Raw genomic sequence first — 15,371 nt, 5'->3', positions numbered from 1 at the left:
CTTCTGGAGGAAACACAACAGGTGAACAGTTCAGGTAAGGCATGGGTAGTGCTGTGAGATAGCAGTGTCTTGGAGGTCGTGGTCAGTGTGATGGGAAATTTAGAAAAGAAAATCTTAGGACCGACAGGCCTGGGTGCCAGTTTACTTTAAACACAGGAATTGTGTAAAAGCATTTACTGGCTTAAAGACTGATGGGTCTGAGGAAGACTGATGGGTCTGAGCAAGACTGATGGGTCTGAGGTAGCCTTTTCTGTGGAGCACTTATCTGTCTTGGTGTAGCAGTGAAACACCCCAACAGGTCTCAGGGGTGCTGGTCTGTGTGCTCTGCTTCTGAAGAGTCTGGGTGCAATGGTTTCCACGGTTTCACCCATGAATGGTGTCCGGGGTCCAGGAAAGAAGGTAAGGACAGACAGGCAGCCCTAGGATCTAGGTTAAAATGTACTGACCTTCCTGTCACATTGATTGCTCACCTTAGGTGTCAGACCCATAACAGCTGTCCCCGGCTGAATCCCTGGCCAGGCTGGACCAATATTCAATGAGCAGCTGCCCACTGGCCTGTGGGCACCTCCCCTCCTGGTTATTTGCCACAAGACAGAGGGCTTCTCAGTGGCCCGTTTGTTCAAAGTAGTAGCATGGACTTGGGGTGGAGGGAGCTATTCTGTTTAGGGCTGTTCTGTGCCCAGTGCCCAGGCCCAGGACACACATAGCACATGGCATTTTATTCACAGATCTGGGAAACCTGGGAGGCAGTTGATGGGCAGTGGTTAGCAAGTGTGACCAGTGCCTGGGCATGTCTGATGTCCTTTCTTCCCTCCTTCTCCTGAGCCTGCTCCTCCCCCTCCTGTTCCCTAGTGTAAAAGATAGCCTTGGCACTAGTGCCCATCTCTTCTAGGGTAACTCCTTCAGGCTTCTGCACTAACTTCTGGAGCTTTTTTGGAATGTCTGGTGCAGCCTGTGTGAGGAATGTGTCCCTGAGCAAGGCTTGCCCTTAATAGAAATCTATGTCTACAGCAGTGTGATTCCCCAGGGCCTCTTTTAGCCGCTCTGAGAAGCCACGGAGCTTTCCTCAGGCCCCTGGAGAATAGCTGTCACTGTGGCATAATTAATGGCCTTTTGGCTGCCTGACTTCATCCACTTGTGATACAGACCACAAAATGTCCCCATGCCCACCCATCCTTGAGATCATGATAATCTCAACAGGGTCAGTAATAAGAACAACTGTTTCTCCCATTGTGTACTTACCATTCATCACTTGGAAACTCTTTGCAAACTTCCTAGCACCTTTGAGGTTCGTTCTTTCTCAAAGTCTGTCACAGTCTGTCCCAATGTGACCATTACACGCTTCCAAGTGAAATCATAGGCTAAGGTGAGGAGCTGGAAGGTACTGTTCAGATTTGTCAGAGTAACTGCCCAGGTCATTTTTAATCTGCCTGAGTTCAATTAGGATGAAAGGCCTGGGAATTGCCTGGGGACCAAACTTCCAGCTGTCTCTACTAAAGGTAGAACATTGGCTGGTTTACCTGTTTCCCCAGTCTCTACAGCAGTGGTTCTCAACCTTCCCCATGCCGCGACCCTTTAATGCAGTTCCTCATGTTGTGGTGACCCCCAACCATAAAATTACTTCCGTTGCTACTTCAAAACTGTTATTTTGCTACTGTTATGAATCAGGCGTCCCCTGTGAAAGGGTTGTTCAACCCCCAAAGGAGTCGTGGCCCACAGGCTGAGAACCACTGCTCTCCAGGTTCAGGGTCTGAAGTGATGTGTCGAGGCTGGGAGTATAGTAGCCTTCAGCTTCAGAGCCCCTTAGGGGGTCCTGGGTACATTGGGAATGAAGGTCTTTTACTGTTTCTCAAAAGAAAAAGGGCTTCAATAAGGGAATTCCTCCCACTTTCCCATCCATTTGCAGAAATGTTCTAGCTGAATTAGGGTGAGAAGGGAAAGTGTGCTGTTCTTTGGCCAGGATTCCCTGTCACCTAGAATGTACTTCAGCCATATGGAATTGCAAAATGAAATTGGTCTCTGTTCCTCCCTTGTCTGTGAGCAAATCTATCTGAATTAGGCAAGATACACAGAAGTAGGGTTCCCTTCAGCACCAATTCACCAATCCCCATCTAGAAAATACAATCAGTATGAAGTTAAGAGAGCCTAGTGCCCCAAGATTCTAACTGGGGTTCCGGTATGAACCACATTTGTTCTCTGTGGGACCTGAGCCTCACCAGGTGCCCCTGTTTGAGGGAGGGGGTCAGGGATCCAGTCTTTGCCGGCAAACTAGGTCCGACAATTTTCTAGGCAGCAAGCTAGGTGGGCCACTGCTTGGAGTGGCCCCAATAACCTTCAAAGGCAACTGCTGGCATGAGTGATCTTCCAAACCTTTGAAGGGGAGTAGAGACCCGTCACTTGGCTCGGGGAACATTCTAGGGAAATTGAGATCCTTGGCAGGGCACATATTCTCACAGCAGACCTGTACCAGGAATGTGCTGAAGGTGATATTGCTGAAAAGCCTTTGGAGACAAAAGTTAACAGTTACTCAGGGGCCTGGCTTTAGAATGCTTTTGGATGAGGCTTCAGCAAAGGAGAACTAGCTGGTAGAAAGAAAAAAAAATCCACATACTGGCAAGATGCTAAAGCAAACACCAAACAGGACCAAGCAGCTTGTTTGGAAAAACAGAAAACGAAGGGAATGGAAGGAAGAAGGGGGTTTCCAACCATAGAGAGATTATGCAGGGCTAGTGTCCCGGGGATTGGAGCAGGCCAGCCCACTAAGTACTGCTCCCATGAGGTTGGAGTGCTGGGCACCATCTTGTCCAGTGTCCCATGCTCAGCTGTCTCACAACAAAAATGGTGGTGGACACCGGGTGGTGTCACCTTGCTTGGGAGTAGAGAGTCACGTGGTCGGGAAAATGGCAGGTGTTGAGTGCAGCCTAAGTCGAGAGTTATGGGGAACAAGCAATGGGAACCAGACATCTGCTGAGACCAAAGGAGACCAACAGACCAACGTGCCTGTGTGTCCATCTTATTGGCTTGGACACAAAGTAGACCACTGAGAATCACAAGTTTGCGGGGACCAAAACTCCCACACTGCAGGCTGCAGTGTTTGGGGTTCACATCTTAGGAAGCAAGGCTGGGGAAAACATGCAAGCCCCCGGAAGCACAGAAAGGTAGACTCTCAACCTCACCTACAAACAGGAAACACGGATAGAAGGACAGACACGAGGGGATAGAACTCTCGCTATACATTACATGTGGCCCCATATCAGGTCCCAGGGACATCGCAGCCATGTGTTTGCAGGAAACATCCAGGCTGGTGTCCTTTCTAACCATGAGCTGTACAGTTTTTAAAGTTCAACTGAGCAGCTGTTTCCTCAGTCTCCCGAGGGTAGTGAGATGACAGTCTGGAAGGCGCTTACCTTGAGATGGAGTCCAAAAGCTACATATACCCGAGCCACGGCACCACAAAGTTAGGTTTTTCGGGTGGAAAATACCTTGGTCTTGGCTTCTTACACCAGAAGGAATTCATGTCAAAGCCTGGTTTGTGATCCAAGTGAGTTTTTATAAAGGATGGGAGAAGTTTCAGGTTTTACAGTCATTGAACACCGGTACCTTCATGAGACTACACACCCACACATGGTAGCCTGAGGCCAGAGAGACCATGGCACAGCTCAGTGGAAGGGAGAAGAAGATGAAAAAGAAAGGCCTGGCGATCTCATGTTCCCAATATTTGGGGCCATTGGCTGGGAGGCATGGTCAAAGGTATTGGTTGACCCCATTGCTGAATTAAGCCCACCTGCCTGGTTCATCACAGCAGCCTCTGGTAGAGGTTCTTCAGAAATGGAAAGGGACACCCCCTGGTCCCTGCTTCTTGCTATCTTACCGTTCTATCAGGTGTATCCTGTAACTTTAACAGCAGTTGGGGTTACAAATATTATGGTATGTAGCCCAGTCCATACTGGCTATAAGGGTTCCTGTTTCCAGTCATTAACCCTCACCCATCAGCTCCTGCTAGACTAGGCTTCCCGTTTAGGGCATGCCACCAAATGTGGCCACAGAAAGCACATTATCACCAAAGACATTTTGAGGTGGTAACCACGGGACATCTTCCAATAAACAGTACCCAGCATGCTGACACGTGATCCCATGGCCTTTACCAGCTGCTTCTGACCTGCCTCTTAGACCCTGGTGGGTGGTGGTGGTGGTTATGGGTCAGTAGTCCAGGTTTCTGGGGTGGAGGAAGCTTTCACACCTTTGCATTAGAAATGAGTTCTAATCACATTCTTATAATTAATGTTGACCCTCACAAGATCCTCCCATAATAATGTTACCTTAAAATTACCTCTTACCAGCCAAGTGTTGCTGTAAGAACTTTTGCTAAACTTCAGGAAAAAATTTTTAATTTCAGAGACTTTTGAAGAGATTACAAATGTGCCTCACAAATCCTTTCAATGGAAACTAGGAGACATAAGGTCATTGATTCTCACCCTTTTCCAGACTATACCAAAATAGAGAAAATATTACTTTGAAAAAATGTGAGGTTCTGGAGTTTGTCGAACAGCATTAACCTCAATGAAATCCATGGGTGACCTAGAACGTTTCTGAAACTTATGATTTCTTTTACCATTGATCCTTTTACTTTTGCCCTGTGAACTGGAAAGGACAAATAGAGTGTGAAATGGTAGAAAATGTCAGACCCTACAAATTCTATTGGGAGTAAGGAAGCTGATAAAACTTCTAAGCTACAAATGTGTGTAAGTTTCCATGAAAAAGGAGGAACCCAGAAGAGCTGACTATTATGGGGGGGGTGATCCACAGGCCTTAAAAACTGAACTCTGAACATAAACTTTATTTGGACTCAAGCAACAATAGATATCAAGCATATAGTCTCTGCACATGAATAGTGTGGACATAAACTAAATGGGAGATTTGAGTAGGGTCCAGAGTTTTCTGAGTTTTGTCTTATTTAGCACAAACAAATGTTTGCAATATAATACAAAATCATTTGACATACTAAATACTAAAAAAAACATTATTTTGATAAAAATTATGAATCAATTATGAATTAATAATGAATAAGGTTTTGGAATTACCTGGGAAGAACTGAGCAACCATCTGGAGACAAATAAGCAAATGAAAAGACACATATATGCAATCACAAATTATTTGGACACAAATGCAAAAAATAGAAAATCTCGGAAAAGTATAAATTCTAAAATAAGCAAATATGAATTACAAAATTATATATATTACAATAGGTTTGCTCAGTTTTAGAGTGGTGATGACCAAAATAGAATTGATGAACTTGCAGATAGATCAATGTATTTTGCTCAAACTAAAGAAAAGAAAGAAAACAGACTGAAAATCAAACGTTCATAAACACCTGGCCTATGAGACTGTGATAAAACATCTAAAATTGTATTCCTATCTTTGGATAAAGGTAGAGGAGAAAGCATACTGGACTTAAAGAGTATTCAAAAAATGACTGAAATCTTTCCAAATTTGATGAAATACATAAGCTAACATACTTTGATGAAATACATAAAGCTATCGAGTCTTGCATAGGCCAAACGTAGGAAGCTACAACATGGCACAACCCTGGTTACATTCGTAACAATGAAGCATAAAGAAACTAATCTTAATTAAACTCTGAGAAAAACAATGCCTTATCTCCAGAAGAATGCCAAGTCCAACCCCATGATTTCTTATCGGGAATCTAGGAAACCAGGATAAACTATGTTGAAACATTTTTCTGGTGCGGAATGAAATGAAAGGTCAATCACATATCCTAGATCAGTGGTTCTCACCCTTCCTAATGCGGCGGCCCTATAGTACAGTTCCTCATGTTGTGGTGACTTCCCAACCATAAAATGATTTTCATTGCAACTCAATAACTGTCATTTTCTACTGTTATGAATCAGACAACTCCTGGGAAAGAATCTTTTGACCCCCAAAGGGGTAGCAACCCACAGGTTGCGAACTGCTGTCTGAGATCAAAGTGAATCTTTCCTTCAGGAGTTAAGTGGAAATAAAGATTTTCATATACAAAGTAACAGCAAAAGACTTTGTTGATAGTAAGAAAGATTAAGAAGACTGAAAATAGAGAGACAAATAAGAGCAGGAAACCAGGACTTCCAGGAGAAAAAAATACCAAAATGTAAGTGTTAAAATACTGCTAAACATAAGAGAATAGGATATACCTCATATATTTCATTTTCTAAGTCATGTTTTTCTTGGGGGGGGGGGAGTTGAATCAAATTGACACTATCAGATAAGGTACAAAATATATTTTAATAATTTTATTTACAATGAAGTAAGAGTAAAGATATTGAATGGCAATATCTAAATGTTGCCCTGAGGTGTCATGCCGTCGGTTTCGACTCAGTGACCCTATGTATAAGAGAATGAAGCACTGCCATGTCCTGTGCATCTTCACAGTTGTTCCTATGTTCGAGCCCATCTAGGAGGCACTGTGTCGATCCTTTTTATTGACAGTCTTCCACCTTTTGCTGCCTCTCTACAATAGAGCCAGCACTATATTGGAAGGGAACTGACAGAGGTTCCGGCCAGATTCATAAGAGGACATGGAACACTGTCTATCACTGCTGATATCAAATAGATCTTGCTTGACAGTAGATTACCAGAAAAATGTTTACTCGTATCTTGTTGACTATGCCAAGGCATTTGACTGTGTTGACCCCAATTATGAATAGCCTTGAGAATGGGAATTCCAGATGACTTAATTGTCCTTATGTTGAACTTGTACATGGACCAAGAGGCGGTTGTACAAAAAGAACAAGGGAATAACACATGGTTTAAAATCATGAAAAGTTTATGTCAGGGTTGTACCTTTTCAGCAGACTTATAAAATGTGTATGCTAATCAAATAATTAGAGAAGCTGGATTGTAGGAAGAAGAAACAGGCATCAGTATGGGAGGAAGGGTTATTATCAATGTGCAATATGCAATGATACAATCTTGCTGGTTGAAAGTAAGGACTTGAAGCACTTGTTGATGAAGAACAAGGATTGCAGTCTTCAGAATAGATTACAACTCAATGTAAAGAAGAGCCAGGCCTTGTTTAAGCTGATGATATTCGTCTTCTCCATTATCTTTCCACAGATACAGTCACTCTAACTTCTTTGTATTCCTTCTGGTGAGGTCTCTGTATATAGTTGTCATTTATATTGTTGAACAAACTATTTAATTCCTGTGCCTTTCCTTGATTTTACTTTTTTTGCTAAGTTTTGTGTAGTGTAGTTTGTATGAATGAGATTGTGAGATATACCATATTATTGAAAAGCTAATATAAATATGTATATATTTTTATTAATTGAAATGAATACATATATCAAGTAATTCCATAGTTCAATCACGTCAAATAGAAATGTACATTTGACTACAACTAGAGAAAAGGTGATAATAGGTAAAACTCCAAACACATTTGAGCCAAAGGAACTTTGTCCTCCTTATTGATAGGGACCTTAGAGTTTGCCATTCGGTAGTAGCATATGTGTTGGGACCCAACAATAAACTATAGAAAAGTATTGATGAATCTATGAAACACCTCACAGCATAGATTCATGTAGAGGATATTATACTGAGAGAAAAAGAGTCGATAAAAAAGAACAAATGCATATGAGACTATTAAAATAAAATGTCAAGAAAAAGTATACATACAGAAAGAAGTTCTTTTTTAACAGTTCCCCAAAATGAGAAGGGTCAGGTGAATGAATCAGTCTAAGGGGAGCGCCAGATTAATTGGCATGACATAGTGCGTATTGAAAATACTCTACATCCTAGTTTGGTGAGCAGCATGCGGAATCGTAAAAGCTCACCATCAGTGACTGTCTCATGCCTCTGGTGATTCTGTGGGCTAGGCATTGCAGTACAAGTAGGAGGTTCCAACCCACCCCCACTCTGAGGGAGAAAGATGAAGCTGCCTATCCCCATAACAGTTTCTGATCTCAGAAAGCAGTTATACTCTATCAGATCGCATGACTAGAACTGTAACTTTAAGCCTAACATGTGCTTTACTTAAGCCAAGGTGTATTCAATGACCTCATATGAATACAGAAATAAGACTAAGAAAGATGAAGGTTAGACTAAGGGAGATTAAAGAATTTATGCCTTTTAATTGTAGTTGGCAAAGATTATTAAATGTACTATGGGTTCCCAGATAACTAACCAACAAACATTTTTTTTTTGTCTAGAAACCAGTATGCTCTTTAGAGGTGAAGATGGTGAAATTGTTTCAAGTATTTGGGGTATGTTCTAGAAGAGATAAAGAAGAACATCATACTTGGCAAAACAGGTCAGTGAAAACATTGATACCTTCATTGAGGTGGATTGACGTAGTGGCTGCAACAACGAGCTCATTCGATCACTTGTAAGGTTGATGCAGTGTTTTGCTCTGTTGTACATTGGTCACCGAGTCCTCCTCACTGACTCAATGACACCTAAGAACAAACAGCAGAAGCCACATACACTGCCGGAATATCACAGTGTACTTACTGATGTGCTAGAGTGCCAATAAAAACCCATGTTCTCTACGAATACACATATTTCTGAATATTCTGGCAGACTGCTACATTCTCTCATAGATGTCCTGTTCCTCACAGTTCCATCAAAAACATAAAAATCTGTACTATAATTACCATTTGCCCATTCTTATTCAGTGTTTTCTCAACTGTGAATCACTGAAGGTCGCTTTAGTAAATCTCAACAATTTTAAGTACAAGAAAGTTTAAAACATTAAAAGTTATGCATTATCAACAAAATCTGTGTTTTTGTAACAGGGAATTCAGGATTGTGTACACACATGAAAAAATACTTACCATTTCTTTCCTTTTCAGTCAGACTTACCTGTAAAAGAATTAATGGTTTCCATGATTCTTTCTAGCCATTGCCTCAGTCACTGCCTATTTTTTTAACAAGGTTTTTTATTTGATATCTCTCATGGCCAAGAGAAAGTTACATTTCCTCTCCTTTGTTGATAAAGTTCTAGACCTCGCTGCTTAGCAACAAGTCTCAGTGATACAGAAAATGACAAGTAAAATTTCTCACTATTGTGACTCTTGCATCTGTGTGCAGCTTCATTTCTAGTTTTTAATGTTGACTTCCTTGAGCCCGTCCAACATTTTACCCATTGTTCATTTCAATTTCAGTGCTTTTGCGTGATCGCTCCATGGGTCCTAGACAATTTCACCATCATCGAGCCACAGTGTAAAACACAACACGTACTGTGAATTAAAAATAAAATCTGTAAGTGCTTTTCTAATGAATCCAGGCACCAAAGGTTAGTCAACCTCATTATACCAAAGAACAACCCGGAGTCAGTATCTGCGTACACATTTGTTTCCTAAGTGAAAGCTGCTTTGCACTTATTGCTAGCCAGTAAAGATAAAATAAAATTTGGAGAATATAGGATAGTTGAAAATAATCCTGGGGAAGTAAATTTAAGAGAAAATGTGTCTAGCTAACTGTTATCCAAGCTGTTGAAGTGGGTAGTTGAAATTATCCACAGAAACAAAATTAACTATTTAGAAAGCTCCTAACCTTGGAAGTTGGTAGTGAAATATCTTTGGTATTGTCTGCTAATTTGATATCTGTTGATGTCTTCTACTTTCTTCTACTTGCACAACATGCATAATGAATAAGCATCCTTAAAGAATATAGCCTTAACGCATATCTTTCCTGATTTTAAAGCATGCAGCATTCTGTTATTCTGTTGGAATGACTGTTTGTGGAACTTGTCCTGGTCTCATATGACCATAATTACCTGTTCTGGAATTTCCAGTCTTTGCAAGGTCCCCATTCTTTTTCCTTGTTATGATCTGCACAATCAAATAGCTTTCCACCGTCAATAACACTGTTATTCTCTATTTTCACCTAAGGTGAATCTGATGTCATCAGTGATATTACTGGTACCATGTTCTGAATAGTTTAAACTTCTGGCAACACCTTGTCAATGTACTGTTGCTGCCTTTTTGAATGATCTTCAATACAATTTTATTTGCATGTAAAATTACATTGTTTGATAATGTAACTCATTCTATTGGGTTGCCTTTACTTTGTATGAGCAGAGATATGGATATATTCCATGTACTTATGGAGCCTTCATGCTTAATGGGTTATGCATCGAACTTCCAACAGCCAGGTCATTAGTTCAAATGCATCAACCATTTTACAGGCAAAAAATTAAACTTTCTGTTTCCTGAATCACTGGACAGTCTCAGACACTCACAGGGTCAGTTCCACTCCACCCGACATAATAATTAGAAGTCAGAACTGACGTGGAAGTGAGTTTACTTTTGATTGGTTCCTCCTGGTTGGCCAGATGGCTGTCTTTCGGTGTTTTTTGGCATAGACTTCTAAGCACTTCCGATGTTGCATCCGCTTGTTGCAACATTTTTGATTGTGTGTTGGGTCATTTTCAGACTGAATATTTTCTGTCAAAGGATCGGTGCTTGGTGTGTAAGTTTGAGTAGTAATTGTGTTCATGTAACTCCTTGCAGGTGTACAGTTGTTGTGTTATTACAGTCAGCACTGTTCTTGAGCATAGATCTTGAAATGTTCTTTTTGACAATGAATATGATACCATTTTGTTTGAGTTGTTTCCTTCCCAGCACAGTAAACCATGTGACAGTTCTATTAAAAATTGGTCAAGAGTAGACAACTTCAGCTCAGTAATACCTAGGACAGTGATCATTATCTGTTCTATTTTTAATATTTCCAATCTCTCTAGATTTATACTTCATATCTTCCAATTTTTCATTAGTAGACGTTTGAAGCTGTTTCATCTTATTTTGATATATGCTCCATCATTATATGAAGGCCCAGAAAACGTTGCTCCATCCAAGTTATTCAAATCAATTCTACATTGAACGAGTCTCAGTTGTATTTTAAGGAATTGCCACTCTGAGGGGCTCATCTTTGAACCCTTACTCTGACAGCGTTCTGATCGCTCAGACGTGAGCAGCCGATCCCTTCTTCCCATTCTGCAAGCTCTGCTGAGACCTAGTCGTCGTGGATGGCCAACTGGGTTTTCAGAGGCATAGCTTCCGACATCACCGAAACTTGCCAACTTTCACAGTATGATAGACTGCTAGGCAAGACATATACATACACACAAGAATGTCAATCTCTCTCTCTCTCTCTCTCTCTCTCTCTCTCTCTCTCTCTCTCTCTCTATCTATCTATCTATCTATGTAAGCATATATATAAGTATATATAGATAGATGATAGAGATAGATAGATAGATAGATAGATAAATAGATAGATAGATATCAATTAAGGGAGTCCTGGGAGTGGGGCGGTTAAAGAGTTTGGCTCCTAATTGAGTCGTTAGCATGCTCTGTGTGAGAAAGTACTGATAGACTGCTTCTGCTTCCATCAATATTTTAGCCTTGAGGCACAGTCCCCTGCTGTCTTATTGGGGCACTATGAATTGGAAATGACAGTAAGACAGCAATGTTTTTGTTTTGTTCTGTGGTTGTGTTTTTTTTACCTTTGATTTTTTTTAGGTTGCTCGTTGAAAGCAAACTGTGTCACCACCTGCATTTGTATATGCACGTGTGCGCGTGCTTCTGCATTGTTATTTGCACGTGTGCGCGTACTTCTGCATCGTTATATGCGTGTGTGCGCGTGCTTCTGCATTGTTATATGCGTGTGTGCGCGTGCTTCTGCATTGTTATATGCGTGTGTGCGCGTTCTTCTGCATCGTTATATGCGTGTGTGCGCGTGCTTCTGCATTGTTATTTGCACATGTGCTCGTGCTTCTGCATTGTTATATGCGTGTGAGCGCGTGCTTCTGCATCGTTATATGCGTGTGTGCGCGTGCTTCTGCATTGTTATTTGCACGTGTGCGCGTGCTTCTGCATCGTTATATGCACGTGTGCGCGTGCTTCTGCATCGTTATTTGCGTGTGTGCGCGTGCTTCTGCATCGTTATATGCGTGTGTGCGCGTGCTTCTGCATCGTTATATGCGTGTGTGCGCGTGCTTCTGCATCGTTGCTACTGTGATGAGTTCCCCCTGCCTCACAGCCCCCTTACTTACAGCAGAATTGTTATTCTCACCAATGTTGTTTGTCCCTAGAAAAAGGAAAGGATAAGTGTGGATTTCTTGAATGAAAATAATTTGCCTACCCAATTTTTGTATGCTAGTTCTGTTCCATTTGTGTGGTGGACCTTTTCTTAGGGAAAAATCAAAGCTTTAACAGTACTAATAGACTCTGAGGGGGTCCCTTCTGGAGTATTGCTGGAACAAAGGAAAATATATGAATAAATCAGTAAGTTTAAAATTGCACAGGGTCTGAAATTTAATCCTATTTGTAATAAGTTCACCTGCCCAGTTTATGTATCTCAAAGGGCTGAGGCCTGCGGTGCAGAAAAGTAAATTGGTATGGCTCCCAGCAAAAACAACCATCAGAATAACCCCAGCCTGTGTTTAGTATGCCCCACTTCTCACAAAGCAATATGGTGAGAGCTAGCAGTGATTACGAAGGAGCAGGCACATCACAAGAGGGGATTCCCCAAATTAGCCGCCTGACTGTCGGTAACATGGTGGTGATCTGCCTATTCCTTCCTCTGGAGAGAGAAGAAAATTAGTCTTGACTGCGGCCTGTACCCACGTCTTCTAACGGGAAGAGAGAGAAGAATTCTCTAGGTATGTAATGTTGGTATGTAAGCAAGGGTCTCTGGGGAAATAAAGGATAATGCTTTATGCTTACTAAACTGGGGCACCCCCCCCCACCAATTTCTCTGCAGGAATACATTTTGCTATATGCTACTAAAACATGTTCTGGGCTCAAAAGATGCATATCATTTAGAAATGCGGTGAATAATCTCAACACTGATTTAGTTGTTAGAAAGCTTGAAAAGTAAAAAAAAAAGAAAGCTTGAAAAGTTGTGGCTGAATTTTTGCTCCTCTAGAAGCAATAAATTTCAGTTTTCTATCACTTTGCATTCCCGTACTTTCCCTTCTTTATAAGATCATAATTGTACATATTAATAGAAGCCTTGGTGGAGTAGTAGTTATGAGTTGGGTTGCAATCTAAAAGGTCAGCTGTTCAAAACCACTAGCCGGCACCTCAGGGAAAAGATGGGACTTTCTACTCCAATAAAGAGTTACAGTGTTGGAAATTCACAGGGGTAATTTTCTACCCTGCGCTACAGGGTTGTTATGACTTGGCATCAACTCAAGGACCGTGAGTTTGTTTCTCTTTAGTTGCACTTTCATGAAAACCCTTTATCAGGATCAATCTCTAAATCTAGGATAGAAGTACCTGCTAGAAAATATATACTCTAGAGATATCAAGAAATATTATTAAGGCACACATGTTAAATAAATGTTGACAGATTATATCTAAGTAAAATTATATGTCTTTAGGAATTACACATTGTCTAGACTTATTTTTATAAAATATTTCACTCACTAGAAATTTTCATTTTTATGTTTTATCTGCTATTATTTATTAACTTAGTTTAAATTGCTCTCATTTAATTTTAGAATATTATCAGTAATTCGGTGGTATTTTTTTCTTCTACTATGATCTTGAGATTTAACTTTTTTCCAAATATTTATTTTAATTTTTTCTTTCATGATATATAACAAAATTTAGTTGGTTTGAGTTGAATAGTTCTTTTTATTTATTTACCAAAAAATAAAAGAATAAAATACTCAGAATTAGCATAAATTAAACAATAAAATTTCCATAATTAAAGAATTAAACCTAGCAACATATAGCTGATCCTATGTTTTTGGTATATTTTTAAAATATGAATTTTTAGGATGCCTAACATTTCTGTTTTATGTTTATATAAAAAATAAATAAATGCTTTAAACTGATAAAAAGAGGAGACCATATTAATTTAATGTTAGGATAGCTGATTATCTGTAGAAGCTAAGAGGAATAATTGTAAACGTAACAGAAATGGCAAGAAAATCTCATTACTTCAACAGCGATAACTAAAACAAATTTAGTATTTTTTCTATGAAATACTGAACTTTAAATTAAGTTTAAAAGAAACAATTACAATGAATGTTTTTAAAAGACATAAAAATAAAGAATGAATCAGTATTTACAGTCCTAGGTTCTGAGCCAGATAATCATATATATAACAAGAAAAAGTTCATCGGTTTCTATCATATTTTTGACTCCTGGAGTTTCAAGCCTACCTGGTGCACACGTAAGAGCAGAACTGTGCTCCATGGGGTTTTCAATAACTGTTTTTGAAAAATAGTTTATGAAGTCTCTGTTTCAAGGTGCCTCGGGATGGATCTTGAATTTTGATCAGTTAATAATATTAACTATTTTCTCCACCCAAGGCCTTCAAAGGGCACTAATCCACCCATGGGGAGGATATTTTTGATGTCTCCACAGGAAAGGGGGACAGGGACCAGACTTCATCCTGAGCACCAAGCCTTGAGGGCAACACACTCACCTGAAGTAGTAAACCAATAGGGAGGACATGCAGGCTGGACCCAAGCCAAGCTATGTTGCCCCCTGCCCACCACTCCCAGAAGAATGTAACACAGAGAGGAACACTGGAGTTATATCCCAGGGAGAGAGGTGAGTCTGTCCAGACCACCTGGGGGCAAACAGAGAGAGAGAGAGAGAGAGAGAGAAATAGAACCTAATCACGGCCCACCAAGCCTCAAGGATGGCATCCCTGCTCAGAGAAGCCAATGCACAGTTTCCTCGGGCCAGCCCCACCATGAGTCACAATGTCCCCTCACTGACCCACAACGTTATGGGATCACACTGGCGGCACGGTGCAGAAAGTGTGCCTGATCTTCACCCCACATAGTGGGGAGAAATAGGAAGAGAGCACAACAGAGCAGCAAGGGGAGCAAAGTAACGAACTGCCCAAGGAATCCTGAAAATAGACTTCCGACTGGGGGCAGGGCTTGGCACCTCACCAGACCCGATTAGAAAACATTCACAAGGGCCAGCAGACAGACCTGGAAATATTTTTAGGTGTTTTCCCCCCTTTCTTTTTCTTTTCCCTATATCTATCAATATAAGGTAGTCAGGATAAACAATCCCAATGGGAAAGCAACATGACCGATAGCTGGTGGGAATGGGGGAGCATGAGAGAGGTGGAGGCGGGGGAAAGGGAGTGGGCAATCAATATATTCAGGGAAAAGGGATCAACAGGGATCTAAAATTGATGGCAAGGAGGGTGTAGACTACCTAGTGGGGCTTCATCAAGTGCAGTGTATCCAAGAGGAATTACTAAGAGGTGAGTGAAGGTCGAACACACTAGTAGCACCGGAGAAAAGTAAAAGGAAATAGAGGAAAGAATTAGGGGGCACAAGCTATTTTTAGAGCTATGAATATATGGAAATATAGTGATTTATAATGATATGGATATAGGTC

At 40.8% G+C, this 15,371-nt stretch overlaps 1 pseudogene; it reads right to left on the bottom strand.

The window, feature by feature from the left end:
- Window positions 1-15,371, bottom strand: part of LOC142455541 (rho GTPase-activating protein 17-like) — a 43,872-nt pseudogene that overhangs the window by 4,839 nt on the left and 23,662 nt on the right.

The sequence above is a fragment of the Tenrec ecaudatus genome, chromosome 8, assembly GCF_050624435.1.
Source record: "Tenrec ecaudatus isolate mTenEca1 chromosome 8, mTenEca1.hap1, whole genome shotgun sequence".
NCBI classification, from domain to species: Eukaryota; Metazoa; Chordata; class Mammalia; order Afrosoricida; family Tenrecidae; genus Tenrec; species Tenrec ecaudatus.
The sequence above is the reverse complement of the archived record's forward strand: the minus strand, read 5'-3'. Positions and strand labels throughout refer to the sequence as shown.